At 47.2% G+C, this 19,961-nt stretch overlaps 1 protein-coding gene across 5 annotated transcripts in view; it reads left to right on the forward strand.

Moving 5' to 3' along the window:
• The first annotated feature begins 1,093 nt into the window (after nucleotides 1-1,093).
• Nucleotides 1,094-19,961, forward strand: part of DUSP26 (dual specificity phosphatase 26) — a 60,162-nt gene continuing 41,294 nt past the window's right edge. For 2 of the 5 annotated variants that reach the window (XM_075346122.1, XM_075346123.1), the window contains exon 1: nucleotides 1,094-1,203. The gene's annotated coding sequence lies outside the window, so the exon portion shown is untranslated. Of the gene's footprint in view, nucleotides 1,204-7,539; nucleotides 7,631-8,530; nucleotides 8,576-19,961 lie in introns of those variants that run through there. The other 3 variants (XM_075346121.1, XM_075346119.1, XM_075346126.1) reach the window with 3 other exon arrangements.

The raw sequence follows: 19,961 nt of genomic DNA on the forward strand, positions 1-19,961 counted from the left end.
TCTTGAAGGTGTTTTGCAGACAGTGGGGTTTATGATTTGCCTCTCTACCCATCCTACGAGCAGCTCTAACAGAAATTTTGCTTATTTCTTCCAGACCTTATCTTGACTTCCACTGTTCCTGTTAGCTGCCATTTCTTAATTACATTTTGAAAGGGCAACTTGAAAACAATCTTGTTACAGCCTTCTCCTGCTTTTTTATTTTCAGAGTGCTAGGCAGCTGCTTAGAAGAACCCATGGCTGCTGTTTTGTGGCACAAGATTAGAGGAAGCTAGGCTTTTATAAAGCTGTGCAATTTTCATCACCTGGCCTTACCTAATGATCATAGTGAACAAGCCAATATTCTAACAGGCTAATTAAGGTCTGAAAACTTGGTCAAAGTTATCTGAGAGCACAAATCTCCACATTTGCCCACATTTTTGCATCACCCCATTTTCCTTTTTGTAATTTTTAAAATGTAAAAGAGAATTTTTTTTCTAAAATACAAAGGAAATGTGTAATTTACCTTTATGCCTTTTAGAGATCATTTCATCTTCAACTTGCTTTACTGTTCTCAATAACAGTCATTTTGACCATTAATTGTGTTGTTTGGTGCTATGGGCAGCAAGTTGCTTTTTTAATGTTCTTTTTATTTTTTTTCCTAAAAATTAGGCTTGTTTCCTGCCATCACAGTAAAGATGATGACTGCCATTTATTTCCTTCTCTTTTCTAATAGCAGCTGCAGATTAGACAGGTGGACATTTTCTTTTCATATGAAAATTAAACTGGCATCTACAAGAAAATTATAAAAAAAAATACAGAATGCAGCAAATGACTCATTATTATTTTCCGTTTTTTCGTCAATGCAGGATTTAAATGCAGTTTTATTTTGTACCATTCACTGGACTGTCTGAGGGACACACAATGAGAAGAAATCATTTACACCTAATTTACACATTGCTAACAAAAAATACCAACATCGATGGAAATGAAGGTACGGGAGAGAAAGTGCCGCCATAATGTAAAGTGTTTAAATATCATTAACTAGTCATGTCTGACTGTCTCCTTCTCTCCCTTCCCAGCTCTGCACTTGTCATGGCTTAAAATAGATGTTTACTGAGCGGTTTCCTAGTGCGGCGGAGCAGGGATTATAATTAAGTCACACAAAAACAAGCTTCGTGTTAACCCCGCACACCGGTACACGGTGCTAGACTCCATTACAGCAAGGTAAGTTCTGTCTGCTTTATTATCCAGCTAAGTTATGGAGGTTGCTGTGGTTTGCTGCCTTCCCCTAATCACAGACGTATGTAGTAGCTCTGAATTCATCAGATGTAGCAGGAATCAGTTTGTCATTTAGCACAACTTGGAATATGATGATGTATTGCCCGCGGTTTTACATAGGACTGCAAGTTAATCTGCTATGACCTAAGAGTTTTTAATTCAGTGCAACCTTACAAAGTTCTGTTCAGTAAGAGTTTTTATTTTTATTTGGCCAAAGTCACACTTGCGAGTAACTCGCATCGGCATCACCCGACACAGCCGCGTACTCTCCGGACAGGAGCGTCTCAGCTGCATAGAAATACATGCAGCCGACCCGCACCAGTCAGGAGAGAGTGCGTGCCGGGGGATGCGATGAGAGTCACTCGCAAGTGTGACTTCGGCCTTACTCTTTATTCCAGTTTGCTTTACTATCTGACTAAAGTTTTCACATGCACTTAAGTAATGTGATTTTTTATTAAAAGAGTTAATTATTAGGGATAATCGAATACCTCAACTATTCGGCTTCGCGAATATTTTCCAAATAGATCGCCGCTATGCGAACATTTGATGCGCAATGTAAGTCTATGGGAAGCCCGAATTAGTCCGAATAGTTGTTATTCGGGTTTCTTATTGACTTACATTCCGCATCGAATATTTGCGAATAGTCGAATAGCAGCAACCTATTCTGAAAATACTCGCAAAGCCGAATATTTGAGGTATTCGATCATCCCTATTAATTATGGCATATCATTGTAGGGTTATTTCCCATCCCAAAAAAAAAAAAAAAACAAGTATCCCCTACCCATGGAATAGAGGATAATATGCTACACAGAAGGAAAAATTGCACATAAAACAACGTTTCTGTCGACAAAGGGCCTTTTCAAGCCATAAAAGTTACAATTTTATGGCTTGAAAAAGGCTCTTTGTCAGCCGAAATGTTGTTTTTTTGTCCCTTTTTCTTTCTTTATGCTGGAACAAATAAGTATTTATAAATGGAGAGGAGCTTCTCGGTGTCTTGGAATTTTTTGGATTCTATACAAAGTTGCAGCTGGAGGAGAGCTGCACCAAGAGCACGGAGGAAGGTCAGAGTTTCTGTTTACCTCAGAGAGTGAGAGAGTGAGGAGCCAGCATGTAGCTGTGAAAGAGAAATGCGCTCTGTGAGTTCAGAGTGTCCGCAACAGAGAAAGAAAGCAACAGAGAAGGAGAGAAACAGAGAGTAGAAGAAGAGCTCTAGTCAGGCAGGAGCTAAAGAAAGAAGAAAGTGACGCTTCCTGGTGAAGACCCTGGGACTCGGAGGGTCCAGGTGACACCAAGCAGGGAACGAAGGGATTCCAGGGCCACAGATAGCTTCAGAGCTGGTGGCCAGTGAAGTCAGCAGAGAAAAGACACAATTAGAGGGGTGCACTGGCATTTACCCCCAGATCTACCCGGGATCGGCGGAGGTCCCTGACGGTGGTCCCAGCAGTCCAAAGGCTCCTGCAGGCCTTGACAAGAACTGTGAGTAAAGACCTTGAAACTGCACCCCTGGTGTTGCCTCAGTTATTTCTCTGCATAGACACTAATAAGCACCAACATTGTCCCCGGGGCACCGCTCCACCTGTGGGGAGCAGTACCACCATTGCTGCCATATCATCACCCCGGAGGCCTCACACAGCAGCGGCGGCTTAATAGCCGCAAACCACAGGTGGCGTCACGAACACAAACTTTATACAAACCCCAAGTCATCAGCCATATTTAACTGACACCCACCAGGGCCACGGAGTCGGGCCCCGCCACCACTGACGTCCCCCGGACTAGTCCGGCCCGGCATTGGGTGTCCCATAGCCCTGGGGTGGGCGAGTCAAATTTTGGCGTCACGAACAGGATTTCGTGCCCGGTCCCACCGGGTACTGTGCGCCTGCATAAACTGTGCTTAAAAGACTGTGTTACTGTGAAAAACCGCCGCCGCCATTAGCGCTGCTGAGCGCGGGAAGAAGAGGGGCGTGCCTGCAGAAAGAGCGCGAAAGTAAGCCCCGCCCCCTTTGATCTTGCAAGGAAAAGCGCGAAGCGGTGCCCGCTATGGAGAGCGGACGGAAGATGTCTGCATTCAGCCCTGTCGGCGGCATGGCGGGACTCCGAAGTGGAGGAGGCGGAGTGGCTTTTGAAGTGGAGGATCACGGCCCGAGTGAGCTCCCCGCAGGAACCGCTGCCTGGTTGGAGCGGGAGCTGGGTCGATTCTGTGTCCGGGTGAGAGCACAGACGCTGCAGCAGGTGCTCGACTGGAAGGCGGAAGTCCGGAGGATGGTCGCCGCGGTGTGCGCCCAAGAACAGAGGGCCGCCGCAGCAGCCGTGTCGCGTGAAGACAAAGCCACGCAGACCCCCACGGCATCCCTCCTCAGCTGGGAGCCAGGACCAGACAGCACCGTGATGAGTGAGCCCTGTGAAGCACCACTCCGGGACCAAGAGGTACCGTGTACGCTGCCCCCGCCACGTTCCCGCTGGAGGTTCAGAGCCCGGGGATGTATTGTGCCTGGAGAAGAAGTCCGGTGTCCCGTACGACACTGGCACAGTACGGTTCCCTGCAATGGTAACCGCATCCGTGAGTTAACCCCTGAAGTTAAATGTCCGAGTTGAAAGTTTTAAAGGACCTGCTCCAGAAATAATGCTTCCTGCCTTTGTTGAACGTCCCTAAGTTCTCCAGGAGACGCCACCCAGCACAAGAGGTGGAAGGAGGAGGACCTTGTCTGACTTGTTGACCGTCGCTGGGTCAGAGTCCCAGTGGGCGCCATCAAGGGTCGGAGCCCCTGGTGGAGGACGACAAGGAGTTAATGGAGTCAGGACAGTACATAGCCCCTGAATGTCTGCCCATTGTTCTTTTCGAAGATGACACCCTAGTCCTGAATCCTTGTCCCCTGTTCTTTTTGAAGATGACCCCCCCCTGTTTATGTGTTACCGGGCCACTGGACTGGAATGTGGTCCCCGGTGAATGTGTTATTTTTGTGCCTCCCATAAAGGGATGTAATGTCCTAAAGTTTTAATGTTTTATGCATAACAAAATTTTGCAGTTTCTTCCACTGTTTTTGTTGTTTCAGCCCGAGGACGTGCTGGGATTCGCTGTGGGGGAGTGTTGCGCCCCTGAGGCTTCCGTCGCCACAGAGACATTGTACCCCAGTCAGAGGTGTGATGTCCCATCCTGGGTAAGGAAAGGGGTACATGCCAGTTCACAGGTAAAACTGCACTGCACCCATTGCTAGGCACACACTGGGACAAGGGATAGTGGCAGTAACCCTCCCATGCTGCATGCTGGGAGGGGTCGTAAGACCCATCCCTGCTCCCATAGGGTGGTAGCTTAGCAACCGGGGGGTGGGGAGAGCCAGCCGAGTGTAGAGCAGAGAGTAAGGTCAGAGTTTCAGTTTACCTCAGAGAGTGAGAGAGTGAGAGAGTGAGGAGCCAGCATGTAGCTGTGAAAGAGAAAGGCGCTCTGTGAGTTCAGAGTGTCCGCAACAGAGAAAGAAAGCAACAGAGAAGGAGAGAAACAGAGAGTAGAAGAAGAGCTCTAGTCAGGCAGGAGCTAAAGAAAGAAGAAAGTGACGCTTCCTGGTGAAGACCCTGGGACTCGGAGGGTCCAGGTGACACCAAGCAGGGAACAAAGGGATTCCAGGGCCAAAGATAGCTTCAGAGCTGGTGGCTAGTGAAGTCAGCAGAGAAAGGACAAAATTAGAGGGGTGCACTGGCATTTACCCCCAGATCTACCCGGGATCGGCGGAGGTCCCTGACGGTGGTCCCAGCAGTCCAAAGGCTCCTGCAGGCCTTGACAAGAACTGTGAGTAAAGACCTTGAAACTGCACCCCTGGTGTTGCCTCAGTTATTTCTCTGCATAGACACTAATAAGCACCAACATTGTCCCCGGGGCACCGCTCCACCTGTGGGGAGCAGTACCACCATTGCTGCCATATCATCACCCCGGAGGCCTCACACAGCAGCGGCGGCTTAATAGCCGCAAACCACAGGTGGCGTCACGAACACAAACTTTATACAAACCCCAAGTCATCAGCCATATTTAACTGACACCCACCAGGGCCACGGAGTCGGGCCCCGCCACCACTGACGTCCCCCGGACTAGTCCGGCCCGGCATTGGGTGTCCCATAGCCCTGGGGTGGGCGAGTCAGATACATATGTATATGTAGAAGTTACATGAACATAGAGATACATCTCTACACAGAAGAGTAATTCTATATACTGGTATTCTAGAGGTCAAGACAAAATCTGATTATTTTGGTCATATAAAATAACTAAAATTAATAATAAAAAAAAATTGCACTAATGTAAATTTCTTTCTAATTGCAGGAATGTAATTTTCTTTTTTTGTGAGTATTTATTGGACTTGAAGCCATAATCTATACATTTGCAGGCAGCACCTAAATCCCAAAGCCACAGGGTCTGGTGATGTCACAGTCAAAATTTTATGAATCGAAAATCTCACATTGCATTCTGACCACTGTTATTCAACGAGGGAGAACAGATGGTCAGTTTTTTTCTCATCCAGATTCTGGATGAGAGAAAAGTCGCAGCATGCTGCGATTGTCAGTGAGAGACAAGTGCATACAAGTGCGAGAGAAACATTGGACTGCACTCGGATGATATCAGCTGACAATGGAGGAGATGGGGGATTATCCTTCCCCCTCCTCCTCATCTCCCGCCCCCTCCTCCACAGCTGCAGAATCGGGTCACAGTTGCATGACACTCAATTCACGCTTGCAGCACAGTGAGAGCAGAGGGTCATTAGTATATCACATCTGATGAACTCGCATCGGATGCCTTACCATCATGTGAATAAAGCCTGAAACGGAGTTGCAGGCTGTGACTCCACAGGCAGATTGTACTGATACATAGCGATACATTGTACATAGGAGTGTATTTCTATGTCCCTGCATTCTAGAAAAAGAATTTAAAAAAATGTATTCGTATAAAATGACTAAAAAATATTTTCAAAAATTAAAGGGAACCTGTCAGCAGATTTGAGGCCTATATGCTGCGGCCACCACCACTGGGCTCTTATATACAGCATTCTAACATACTGTATATAAGAGCCCAGGCCGCTGTGTAGAACGTAAAAATTACTTTATAATAGTCACCTAAACGGTCGCGCCTACTCTTTCAGCCATCTTCGTCCTCCTTCTGAAGCCTGTGTGCATGACACGTCCTACGTCATACACACTTACTGGTTCCGCGCAGGTGCACTACAATACTTCCTCCGCAGAACCTTAATGCCGGCGCGTGTGCATGATGTAGGACGCATCATGCATCCCAGCTTCAGAAGAAGGACAAGAAAGATGACCAAAAGAGGAGGCGCCCATATGACCCAACTCCACTGTAGCGAACGTTTAGGTAAGTATTATAAAGTGATTTTTTCGTTCTACACAGTGGCCTGGGCTCTTATATACAGCATGTTAGAATGCTGTATATAAGAGCCCACTGGTGGTGCAGCTTATAGGCCCCAAATCTGGTGACAGGTTCCCTTTAAAATAATGACATTTTAATGTGGTTTTTTAAAAAAAATAATTTATAAATCAGCAAGTAATGGACATATTTGGTGTCCATGTAATCATAACGATCCAAACAACACAGTAATAAGATTAATTATATATTGGTAAATGGCATAAAACATATTATGATTTATTATTTTTCTCTATTAAAGCCATAAAAAAGTAAGAAAAATGTAACTCTAAGGCTATGTGCACACGTGTGTGTATTGCATGCAGTTACGCTGCGTTCTGCACCGCAGCATAACTGCATGCGTCCCGCGTCCCCAGCACAATCTATGAAGATTGTGCATAAGACGTGCGCACGTGGCGTATTAGAACGCATTTGGCTGCTGCCCGAAGCGTGTGTTCTAAGAAGTGACATGTCACTTATTTCGTGCGCTTTGCATGCTGTCTATAGGGAGAGGCATGCAGAGCGCACAAATTCTGCAGGCACCAGGCGCTTCAGAACAGAGCTTTTCAGCTGCGCTCTGAAGCGGACCTTTTGTGTGCGGTGCAGAGCGCACACGTGCGCACATAGCGTTAAGCATCGGTCACTGGTCGCATAAATGCTGCGTTTTTTCAACTGCTTTTTTCTGCACATTTTCTGCAGGGAAGCACACCACACCATGCAATAACAATCTTTTTTGATTATTGCATGTTTTCTGCGTTTTTTTTATCTTTTCCCCTTACATTTTTGGTGAAGATGTGAATCTGATTTTTTAATGTATTTTTAATATAATAGAAAAGCTTTTATTCTGCATTTAAAAATTGAACTTTTTTTACTTGTGTTTTTTTCAGGCTCCACATTGAAGCTTATAGAAAAAAAAAGCACCAAAGCTGCAAAGTTCTGAATCGTCCTTAGGCCTCCAACACACATTCCTGCCGCCGGGTGAGTTTTTGCTCCTTTTTTGCACGTACCGGCGGCACGGAGACACATACACCAATGTTACCCTATGGTAACAGGCACACACACATAAAACCACACGGAATGTGTGTCCGTGTTGTTTGTATGTGTGTGCGTTTTTCCTCACGCATAACATGTCCGTGTTTCTCCGGCATCACGCAGGCACGGACCCGCTAAATTCAATGGGTCCGTGCCTGCACGTACATGACACGTAGCATGTCCGTGTGCTACCCGTGCCATCCGTGTGCGTTTTAAATCGAAAAAACACCTACACATGTTACCAATCCTGCAGTTCAATTAGGTCCAATTAGACACACCAGTATCTGATGATGATGATTTATCTACGTCAGTTTTAATGAAAAATGGTTCATTTCAAACAGATAGCACACGGACATTACACGTACGCATGTCACGCATACACGGACATTCCACACGCACACACGGTGAGCATACGCCATCACACACGATCACATGGATGATACACGTACCGGCAAAACAGACATTAAAAACGGAACACGCACCCGAAAAACGGAACGTGAGACACATATGTTTTTTTATACAGAAGTATGGCAGAGGCCTTAGACAGATAGTGGACGGAGATTTCATGAAATCACATCCATTTTTCTTGGCAATTTAGACCATGTTCACATGTAGCCTAAATGCTGCATTTTTTTCTGCTGCTTTTTTTGCACAGAAATTCTGCTGTGTTTAACTATCCAAAGTGGATGTGATTTCATGAAATCTTCACCCACTCTGCATCTGAAGACACTGCGGTTTTGGTGCTCTTTTTTGCTAGAGGTTTCTATGTGAATCCTAAAATAAACGCATGCAGAATTAAAGCTTTTCTATACTATAGGAAACACTAAAAACGCAGCTTCATATCTCCACCAAAAATGCATCAAATGAGGAGGAAATAATGGCTGTGGCGAGGTGCGTGGTCAAGATCTACCCCAGCAAAGTTGGGAGGTTTGCTGCAGATCGCGATTTTCAAAGTTCCAAAGGCCCATTCTTGGAGTCACATGGGTTCTTAGCAGTCAGATTCCGCTCAGAAAGATATTGTCTTTCCTATGGAGAAGGATAAGAGGTTTTTTGGGGTTGAATAACACTTTAAGATGCTGTTCACAACGGAATTCCAACCTATACACCAAATCAATTGATATCTCTCCATCCACATAACTTACAGATGTATGGCCATTGTCATTCAGTTTGATTGGGTCGCCTGATATTTTGGTACATGTGTTATGTTGTGATCAAGCGCACAACATCCTTCAATATGTCGGCTGCTTCAGCTGTATGCCACGAGAGTGTTCTTTGACATGCGTCAGGGTGGTATACATTTTTAAGGCCTTATTTAGAGTTATGTTTTTCATATACATGATCTGTGTTTCTCATAGATAGAGTTCATACTCATTAAAGTCTATGGAGCCATTTACTTCATTTCTTGCTGAGAGAGTCTCCCAAAAAAAATGGAAACTTCCATTTTTTGTGTATATGATGGATCAAATTTGCAAATGCAAACCTATGGGTCATTGATAAACTCAGACAGCACACTGATTTAACCCTCTTTGCATACTTGTGCTGTCTGCTTTCTCTGAGTGTTTGCTGGCAGTAGCTTGAGAATTCTCCATTAGTTTTTTTTTTTTTTCAAATGAGAAAAACTGATGAAACTCTGAAGATAAAAACTGACACTGACCAAACACTGATGATTGATAATCTAATCCACATCACTGATGGAAATCAGTCTATTGTTTCTTAATATACAAGAAAAATCACTGTCTTTACTGAACAGCATAACACCGATTCTTCCCATCAAAGTGACAGACACCTTGGTCCACTGCCTGATGGATCCAGCACAGCATAAGCCACGTTGTAAATGTGAACATAGCCTTAATGGCAGCCCATGGCTGCCACTAAGTCCTAGGTTAATCATGGCAGGCGTCTATGAGACACCCCCCATAATTAACTACCTGTAAGCTAAAGAAAATAAACACATACACCCAAAAAATCCTTTATTTGGAATAAAGACAAAAAAGCCACCCTCTTTTACCACTTTGTTAATGCCCAAATAGCCCTCCAGGTCCAGCGTAATCCACACGAGGTCCCACGATGCATCCAGCTCTGCTACATCAGAAGCTGACAGCGAGCGGCCACAGACCACAATCGCTCTCTGTCAGATCAACGCAGCAACTGAAGTGAGTCGCGCTATCAGCGATAACGTCACTCAGGTTACCCGCGGCCAAGCTGGATCCTCCAATTGTGACAGCAAGTCGCCCAAGTGATCAGCGGTGCCCTCACTTAGGTGATTAGCGGTCTTGGGTGGAGGACTTCAACTGGCCACGGGTAACCTGACAGCACCGCTGATCGCGCGGCTCACTTCAGTCACTCAGGGGATTTGCTGTCACCGGGGAGTCCTTCACCTGTGACCGCAAGTCAATCCGCGGCACACAGACAGAGTCGCGCAATAACAATGAAGTCGGTTGAAGTTCATCCCAGTTCATTCTTATCGCGCGGCTCTGTCTCGTAGCCAGTCATGCTCTATGCGGATGTAGGAGAGCCGAGAGGGACCGCACTGTCAAAAATACATCCAAAATGCATTCAAAATGCATTCAAAATGCATCCAAAATGGATGTGTTTTGGATGCATTTTTTTTGTCAAACGCAGAGTTTGCAGTTGAAAGTCTGCCAGAGGGTGCATTTTTTTCTGCACTTGACAGAATACAGCGTGCGCACATACCCTAACTCCTTATTACCCTAATTGCCACCGCACCAGGGCAATTCGGAATGAGCCGGGTAGAGTCCCGGGACTGTCACATCTAATGGCTGATATTTTTAGACTGGGGGGCTCCTCATAACGTGGGGTTCCCCATCCTGAATACGAGCCTTCAGCCGTGTGGCTTTATCTTGGCTAGTATCAAAATTGGGGGAGACCGCACATCGTTTTTTTTAAATGATTTATTTATTTATTTTACTGCACAATATAGACCCGCCCACCAGTGGCTGTGAGACAGCTGTTACTCAGAGTGGGGGCACATCTGAATGCAACCAATCGTAGGCGCCGGTGGGCGGGGGTAGCAGTGAATATGAGATGGCATAATGAGCAGCTGGCATTTTCAAAAGCAGCAGAAGCCGCTGGAGCAGTGTGACAGCCGTGCAGTGCTGTGCCGGTGATCGATGAGTATAAGAGAGGGGGTGAGAGGGAGAGAGAACGACCGACAGAGAGAAAGAGACCCCGAAAGACCTGCGTTTTGTTTGTCAAAAAAGCATGCAGAACGCAACAAAAATGCAGTGCAAGCTTACAGCTAAACATTTTGGTTGCATGATAACAAACCTCATTGGTTTCAAAGGATGGAAAATGCAACCAAAACGCACAAAAGAAGTGACATGCTGCTTTTTTAAATGCATCGATTTTGTCAAATATTTGGCATTCAAAACGCTGTGTTTAAAAAAGCAACGTGGAATTTGCTGACTTCTCATACACTTTGCTGGGGAAACACAACACATGCATTTTGACAATGACGTGCTGCAGTTTTAAACACAGCCAGTCATCATTTTATCACAGTAACTGCTCATTCACCTGACCGTAGTTCCTTCCGAGTGCTTTCCATAAAAAAAAATAAAAAAAGACAGAACACGGATCAGTGTTCAATGGGAAGTGCAAATAAGTAATATTTTACACTGACTGAATATGCATGTGAAAAAGTTTGCACCATTCACTAGTTTGTTTCTAAATCAGATGAGACTTTCCCATTCAAGTCTATGGGTTGTAGATGTCTCGACTCATTCGGCGGCGTTTGAGGAAGGAAATAGGTGATTTAAACAAAACGTCCAGGCTGCTTTATTAAGTCTCCATAAACCATGCCACAAACACAGAAAATAAGCGGCCTTTCATTGCATTAAAAAGGTTACACAGTCTAAACAACAGCACTTCAGTGATAGTTCAGTATAGAAGTCCCAGCATGGGCTTTCTTACCTTCACACACAGACACCTAATGACATACTTGGACTTTCTTATATCCACCATACCACACCCTGGGGTGAGCAGCCTGTCCCACTCATCTCTCTGACTGCTCATAAAAGCGGCCCTGCCACGCCCTGCTAACAATGTCAGTATTATACATGTTGAGCATGCTTGTGACCTTATATCACTGAGGATAAACACTTCTGTGATACATATCTCACATTCATGACGTGTCCAGCGTCCATCTTACATACCCCCTGCCGCAAATATGGGGGGCTTGGTACCTTTCACCACCATCCAGTAGACCTTCGATGGAGCGTTCACATTGCCATGTAGTTTCCCAGGCCTATGTGTGACGCCCTGGGCAAGCCAGGGGTCACAGGTCACAACACCACCACACCCCACACTCCAGGTAGGCACATCACAGCTAAACTACAAATCCTTGTTGCCTTCCTCCAGAGGCTGATGATTCACACCAGGGGGTGGGCCAGGCGGTTGGCTCCGCCCACCAAGGAGGTCACAGCTCTGGAGGCGGGAGAAACCAGGCAGTCTAGTCAGGGAGGAGGAAGTAGAAGGAGTGGAGGAGAAGCCTAGACAGGGCAAAAGTAAACAGCTAAGTGAAGGAAGAAAAGTGGAAGAGGAGGAAAGCAAGTGAGGTGACAAGAAGGAAGGAAAGCCTGGAAGGTCCAGCTTTGTGTAGGGCCAGATCAGCAAGGTCAGCGACGGCGGTGACTGTCTGGAGGGGGACCGTTTGGAAGTTCCTGGAAGGACCCCGTTGGCTGTGTGCCCGGTGGTCTGGAGCAGTGTTCCGAAGGACAGTCAGCACCAGGGCAGGGGGCTCTCGGACCCCGGCAAGGCTAGGAGTCGCCAAATTTGCCGAATCCGTCAGTGAAGGGGACGTAGATCCCCCAACAACCAAGTCCTGATTGAAGGCAACAGCCCAACCCGAAGCAGAGAGACACCGCCACCGCCACGGCACCAGTTTCTCAGGGCCAGCGCCTGCGGGCAAAGTGTAGAGCTCCTCCGGCCCAGATTGTAGTCGGGGAGCGGGTAACCGGAGGGAATCCACCGCCACCACAAGTCAACCATAGGTGCAAGGAAGAGAGACATCACCGTCACCTACCGGGAGTGCAGGTGCAGCCGTCTGTGGGACCGTCCTACCAGCCGTTTGGTTTACCGTACAAACTGTGTCCGTGTCTCAGGCTGAGTGAGTACCACAGTGCCCCGCGTCCCTGCGCCCACCAGGCCCCGCACCTCACAAACCATCACCGTGCCCCGGGATCACCAACCCCTGCCCACGGAGGGGCAACACAACACCTGGCTGCTCCGCATCACCATCCCCGGGATCCCCGTATTGAGCAGCGGTGGTGAAATCACCACAACCGTGGGTGGCGTCACGAACTATAACAATCCCCACACCCAACAAACCCCTTTCACTCACGGGCGAGGAGTGCCGCTCGAGAAACCCCCGGGATCCGGCCTACGGCTCGAGCCACCACTGAGCAGCGGCCGCCGGACCCGAGCAGAAGGGGGCGAGCGTAGTGTGCTGACACCCTCCTCCCCGCCCGCGACATATGCACTACGTGAAAGCTAAAATCTCCCGATCTGGCCCTCAGGCTGGGGGATCCTAGCTATTCCTAATCCCAGAGTTACCTCTGATGGTGAAGATATTTGGGTCGCCTTCCTTGCTCTGCTCCTGACCAGCCCTGATCTTATACCCCTTCCCACAACCCCTGGGGAAGGATGAGGCAGTAGCGATAAAGCCAATAAAAATAGTCAACAAAGGGGGAACCAAATCTCTATCTCACGGCACACAAACACAGAGGTGTAAGACAAAAAGAGCTTAGAAGGAAAATAAAAGCAGGGAGGAAACAACAAGACAACTGGAGAATTCCACAACCACTCCATGCACAAATTAATACAATCAGCAGCAGGACTGGGATACAACAGGAACAGTGACAGGTTTTTCAAAAGCTATAGTGGCATAGGAAGGCAAGCTCCACAAACTTAAAAATGCGGGAGTGACTGTGATAGGTCTCCCACAACATGTAAACTAAGAGGTAACCAGCAGGCTAGCAGAGATTAAGGCTGTGCCCACGCTGCGGAAAATGCGTGGATTTTGCTGCGGATTTCTCGCGGAAAAGCCGCGGATTTCCCGAAAATCTGCAGCTCAGGCACTTCCCAGCCATTTCTATGGCATTTTGGAAATGCTGTGCCCACGCTGCAGATTTTTCCGCACCGGATTTCGTGCGGATTTTGATCCGGAAAAATCTGCAACATGTCAATTATTGTTGCGGATTTTCATCCGGATTTTGGCTTTAAAATTGGGGGGAAAAAAAAAAATCCGCACCAAAATCCGCATCAAATCCGCGGTAAATCCGCACCTTTGAAAAGGTGCGGATTTTGCGGGAAAGCTGCGGATTTTGATGCAGAAAAATCCGCAGCTACATTCTCCCATGGACACATAGCCTTACTCCTTCAAGCTCGATCACTAATCAGAACACAGCTGGTCGACGCCCGAGCCTGTCTGTTAACTCAGAAGCACCAAAGGAGGCATAGTGTGGAGTGTCAGATTCTACAGTGTGAACAGCATCAGATGCCACCATGATACTCGGTGAGTTTAGAGGCAAACACTGTGTGACAAGATGATCATATTTTTGGTCCATGTGCTGTCCTTGTGGAAAACTAATTGTACTTGGATAAACAGTGTTAGCCTTCATGTTTTTTACATGGACATCAGTATTAGGGTATGTGCGCACGTTGCTTTTTACCTGCTTTTTACCTGCTTTTTTGCTGCTTTTTCTTCTGCGCTGTTTAATGCCAAAATGGATGTGTTCTTCTATTCAAGCAAAGTCTATGGGAATTTGGGTTTCTTGTTCACACTATTGTTGTTCAAAATGCAGCCTTTTTGTGGCAGAACTTTGGTCAAAAACTCAGCTTTGCAGTGCAAAACCCAAATGGCAAAAACAATTGACATGTTGCTTCTTTGAAAAGCTGAGTTTTTGACCAAAGTTCTGCCACAAAAAGGCAGCATTTTGAACAACATAGTGTGAACAAGAAACCCAAATTCCCATAGACTTTGCTTGAATAGAAGAACACATCCATTTTGGCATTAAACAGCGCAGAAGAAAAAGCAGCAAAAAAGCAGGTAAAAAGCAGGTAAAAAGCAACGTGCGCACATACCCTTACTGTATGATTTAGGCCCGTTTCACACGTCAGTGAAAAACACAGACGTTTTTCACTGGCGTGTAAAACACGCACATGTCCCTGCGTGTGCCGTGAATCTCGGCACACGTGGGTTGTCTAAGTGCAATCCGGGCTCCGTTCTCCGTGGCCCGTGATTGCACTTAGAGATTCACTCACCTGCGCCCGCTCCCGCGACGCAGCATCCGGCCGGCGGTGACCCCCGCAGCAGCTGCTTCCGGGTTGGCTGTGTCGCGCATAATGAATAATAAATAATAATAATAATAATAATATGCGCGACAGTAATCAGCCGGCTTAGAAGCAGCAGGGAGAACGGGCTGCAGAGGACATCGCTGGACGCCGGGTGAGTTAAAATGTTTTTTATTTTAAAAGCACGTTTTTTTCTGGCACGTGTTTCACGGACCACACCACTGCGTGGTCCGTGGGACATCAGTGATGCCAGAAAAAAATGGACATGTCTCCGTGCAGCAATCACGCACACGCGGGTACGCTGCACGGAGACACGTGCAGTGAAAAATCACTGACGTGTGAGCAGACCCATTCATTATAATGGGTCTGCGTATGTCAGTGATTCTGGTACGTTTAAAAAAAAGCACAAACGTCCCAGAATCACTGACGCGTGAAAGGGGCCTTAGTCTGATCCAATTTTTGGACCAGACTAGGACATGTAAGTAGTACTCTAATCCGAGTTTCATCAAGTGTCAGGTTAGTATGATCCGAATGTTTAGGATAAGAGAATCGGAGCAGTGTCAGGAGACGAAGGATAAAAAAGTTCTCCATTTTCTCCATTTTATGACTTCACAGAAATCGGAGTGTACTCAGATGTCATCTGAGTGTAATCTGATTAATTCCACGCACCCGTAGACTTGAATGTGTGCCTTCCATCTGATTTGCGCTTCCCCTCACAGAATGCTGTGCTTTTTTTTTTTTCTCATGGTAGATCGGCATGAGAGCAAGTGTTAGGGTGGAAACACATCTATGCGAGTAAAATCGGTCCGACTGGGCTGAAAAAAACTCGGCTGATTTTAGTTCACGTTAGGTGCGAGTGCAACGCAAGTGCGATGCTATTTCTGAGATTTTACTAGCGTGTGTAATGCGTGTGTAATGCGTGTGTAATGCGTATTTTTTACTATGTCATCTGCCATTCAGCGCTGCTACATGGCCGCTGACAGCAGACACAGACAGCCATGTAGCAGAGCTGAATGGCAGATGACAGCAGACACAGACAGAGCCGCACTGTTAGAATGAACTCGGGTGAACCTCACCCGACTTCATTGTCATGCTGCGGCTCTGTCTGTGTCGCGCCCTGATTAGCGGTCACCAGTGAAGACTCACCGGTGACCGATAATCTCCTGAGTAAAAGTTAGCAGCCCTCTCTCATACTCACCAATCCCCGATCCCCGGCGCTGCACGGCATTCTCACTGCTCCGGCGGCTTTTACTGTTTTGAAAAAGCCGGCCGCCCATTAAACAATTTCGTATTCCCTGCTTTCCCCGCCCACAGGCGCCTATGATTGGTTACAGTGAGACACGCCCCCACTCTGAGTGACAGGTGTCACACTGCACCCAATCACAGCAGCCGGTGGGCGGGTCTATACTGTGCAGTGAAATAAATAAATAAATAATTAAAAAAAATGGCGTGCGGTCCCCCCCAATTTTAATACCAGCCAGATAAAACCATACGGCTGAAGGCTGGTATTCTCAGGATGGGGAGCTCCACGTTATGGGGAGCCCCCCACCCTAACAATATCAGCCAACAGCCGCCCAGAATTGCCGCATACATTATATGCGACAGTTCTGGGACTGTACCCGGCTCTTCCCGATTTACCCTGGTGCGTTGGCAAATCGGGGTAATAAGGAGTTATTGGCAGCCCATAGCTGCCAATAAGTCCTAGATTAATCATGTCAGGCGTCTATGAGACACCCTCCATGATTAATCTGTAAGTTACAGTAAATAAACACACACACATGAAAAAATCCTTTATTGGAAATAAAAAACACAAACACATTCCCTCATTACCAATTTATTAACCCCGACAAACCCTCCATGTCCAGCGTACTCCACGGACCTCCAGCGTCGCTGCCAGCATGAAGGTGACAGGAGCTGCAGAAGACACCGCCGCTCCGGTCACCTCCAAGCAGCAACTGAGGTGAGTAGCGCGATCTGCTGAGGTGTCACTGAGGTTACCCGCTGTCACCGCTGGATCCAGTGACAGCGGGTAACCTCAGTGACAGCTCAGCAGATCGCGCTACTCACCTCAGTTGCTGCTTGGAGGTGACCGGAGCGGCGGTGTCTTCTGCAGCTCCTGTCACCTGCATGCTGGAAGCGACGCTGGAGTCCGTGGATTACGCCGGACATGGAGGGTTTGTCGGGGTTAATAAATTGGTAATGAGGGAATGTGTTTGTGTTTTTTATTTCCAATAAAGGATTTTTTCATGTGTGTGTGTTTATTTACTGTAACTTACAGATTAATCATGGAGGGTGTCTCATAGACGCCTGACATGATTAATCTAGGACTTATTGGCAGCTATGGGCTGCCAATAACTCCTTATTACCCCGATTTGCCAACGCACCAGGGTAAATCGGGAAGAGCCGGGTACAGTCCCAGAACTGTCGCATATAATGTATGCGGCAATTCTGGGCGGCTGTTGGCTGATATTGTTAGGGTGGGGGGCTCCCCATAACGTGGAGCTCCCCATCCTGAGAATACCAGCCTTCAGCCGTATGGCTTTATCTGGCTGGTATTAAAATTGGGGGGGACCGCACGCCATTTTTTTTAATTATTTATTTATTTATTTCACTGCACAGTATAGACCCGCCCACCGGCTGCTGTGATTGGGTGCAGTGTGACACCTGTCACTCAGAGTGGGGGCGTGTCTCACTGTAACCAATCATAGGCGCCTGTGGGCGGGGAAAGCAGGGAATACGAAATTGTTTAATGGGCGGCCGGCTTTTTCAAAACAGTAAAAGCCGCCGGAGCAGTGAGAAAGCCGTGCAGCGCCGCACCGGGGGATCGGGGAACGGTGAGTATGAGAGAGGGGTGGAAACTGACCGACAGACTGTGAGAGAGGGACAGAGATAATGACGGACCGACAGAGAGAGAATAGAGACCGAGAGGGAGAGACCGACTGACAGGGAATAGTGATTGACAGACATTGGGAGACATCGCTCGTTTCCAGTGTTTTAGGAAACATGCGAGAAATGTATTTAGAAAATCGGATGTCACTAGGATGGTGTGAATGCCGTCCCGTGACATCCGATTTTTTACACGCTCCCATAGACTTGCATTGGAGAAACTCGCAGTAGAAACTCGCAAAAAAGCAGCATGCTGCGATTTTTTTCTCGGTCCGATTTGGACTGAGAAAAAAATCGCAGATGAGAGCTGAATCATTCACTAACATGTGTCCGATTCCAATGCGAGTTTTTCTCGCATTGCTCTACTGCGAGAAACTCGCAAGTGAGAAGCAGCCCTTATCCAATAAAACATTGTGCACGTGCAGCATTAGAGTAGTTTATTTGCTACTGTTTTGCTTTATTCATCTGGGCGGGTTTTTTTTACAAAAATAGGCTGATGCTACTTTCAAGGATATAAGGAAATATTAAATCTTTACACACATTACTTTTTTGTGACACTTTACTTTTGGCACGTTTCTTGTGTCACTTAGATTTGTTTTCAAAAAAGTAGTATACTCTTGGTATGGTTTTGGTTCATGCATTTTCCCAGAAGCTACACATGCATAAACAAAACAAGCAAAAAAAATATAGCAAAGATTTTAGGACAAGAACAAAAATAATGTACAAAAAGTGGGAATTTTCCAAAAAGAAACTATATTACCAGAATAACAAGAATTTTTGTTTGCTAAGTGTGTGCAGATTTTCCCCATAGACTTGCATTAGATACAGAAAAATCACATAAATGAAGTAAAAATCGCAAATACGATATAAGTGTGTTTTCGCACGCATCAAAAACGCCAGGAGATATAAAAAACAAAGCAGCTTTATTTAAAACATGACATAACAAGAAGAGACAAAAAAAACACAATAAAAAATGTAAAAAAAACAAACAATAAAACAGACATTCTGCAACATCAAAATTTCACCAAAAGCTCATTGTGGGAACATAGCCTTACTGCTTTGAAATGCTTTAAAGGGAACTTGTCACCTACTCACATGTGGGGCAGTACATTCTGGCCTGGTCCAATGGGAGTCGCTGATTTTGACCCTATGCTTCCTCTATCCTTGCAATCCTTCCTGCTCCGTTTGCATGATGCGTCCTACGCCATCCACACAGTATCCTCTGTTACGCTTCTGCGCATGTGTCGCGGGCTGAGAGGAGTTTTTGGGGAACGCCGCTCGCCTGGGGAAATCTCTGGCGCTCGGGTCCGGTACTTCTGCTCTTCGGTGGCTCGAGCACGGGGCCGGACCCGGGGGCTCGAGCAGCGCCTCCTCGCCCACGAGTGAAAAGGGGGGTGGTTTTGGTGGTGGGATGTTGGTTGTGACGCCACCCACGGGGTTGTGGTGATGGTGGGCACCACCGCTGCTGGTGACGGGGGTTCCCGGGAGCGATGGCGGGGAGCAGCTGAGGTGTTGGCCCCTCCGTGGGTAGGGGCTGTTGGTCCTGGGGCCCCGGTTGGGTTGGTGAGTAGGGGATAGGTGCAGGTGCCGATGCGGGGAGGCAGCGCGGATGCGGGGCACAGGTGCAGCGCTGTGCCGGATGGCACTTGTGTACTCACTCAGGTAGTCAATGACAGAGTTTCTGGTAAACCAAACAACTGGATAGACGGGGCCCGCAGTCAGCTGCGGTTTCTTCACTTTCCCCGGACGGGTTGATGGTGGCTGTCTTTCCCTGTACCTGTGTGTAAGTGTTTGACCCCTATGGATTCCCACAGGTGGTCCGCTCCCCGGCTTGTACGTGTCGGGAGAGCCCGTTTTGCCCGCAGGCGCTGGCCCTTGGCTCTCTGGCCGTTGGTGGTGGCTCTTATCTGGACGGGTTGGGCTGTTGCCTTCTGATGGGACTTGGGTGGGAATGAACCCCTGAGGTCCAGACCGCAATCAGGTAATTTGACTGTTAAGGCGGCTTCCAAGCCTAGTCGGGGTCTGAGTACCCTGACTTGGTGCTTAGCTTCACTCCACTCCCCGGTTGGGTACCGGCGGG

Source organism: Anomaloglossus baeobatrachus, chromosome 4, assembly GCF_048569485.1.
Source record: "Anomaloglossus baeobatrachus isolate aAnoBae1 chromosome 4, aAnoBae1.hap1, whole genome shotgun sequence".
NCBI classification, from domain to species: Eukaryota; Metazoa; Chordata; class Amphibia; order Anura; family Aromobatidae; genus Anomaloglossus; species Anomaloglossus baeobatrachus.